Below are 567 nucleotides of genomic sequence, written 5' to 3'. Positions count from 1 at the left end.
TGGCAGCAACAGGGGGATGTCTGCATCTGGAATTAGGACATTACATGTCCCAGAGCCTGGGGAAAGTGAAGAAAGACAGGTTTAATTCTTGGCTGGAACTCCCCACCCTCACCTCCTCATCCCCAGGGGGAGGTCTGAGTGCCCAAGGATCTGTGAGAGGACCAAGCAATACAAAATGACTTCAAATATCTCTCCAGAAGCATTCAATGGGTACACAATGGGTGAGAGAGGGCAAGAAAGCAAAGCCAGAAAGGGACTGAGGACCAGAGACTGAGGAGTCCAGAACACAGGTCCCATCTCCTGGATGAAGCCAGTCACACAAACATTATCAGGGTGACCAAATGCCTCATTCTCCCAACTCACAGCACTAAACAGCTGCAGCCTGAACCAGCCAACAGCAGGGTTTGTATTGTGCAGTTTTGAGTTTAAGAAAAGGGGAAAAAAAAAAAAAATCTTGTTGCAGCTCACACTAGGCCTGTTATTTACCCAGGGAAAAATATTGACTCAGTCCTGTGTGTGTACACAATAGCCAGTGCCTGCCAGGACAGTTGCTTACAGGAGGCAGAA

The sequence above is a fragment of the Corvus brachyrhynchos genome, unplaced genomic scaffold (assembly GCF_000691975.1).
Source record: "Corvus brachyrhynchos isolate BGI_N302 unplaced genomic scaffold, ASM69197v1 scaffold219, whole genome shotgun sequence".
Lineage (NCBI taxonomy): Eukaryota > Metazoa > Chordata > Aves > Passeriformes > Corvidae > Corvus > Corvus brachyrhynchos.
The sequence above is the reverse complement of the archived record's forward strand: the minus strand, read 5'-3'. Positions refer to the sequence as shown.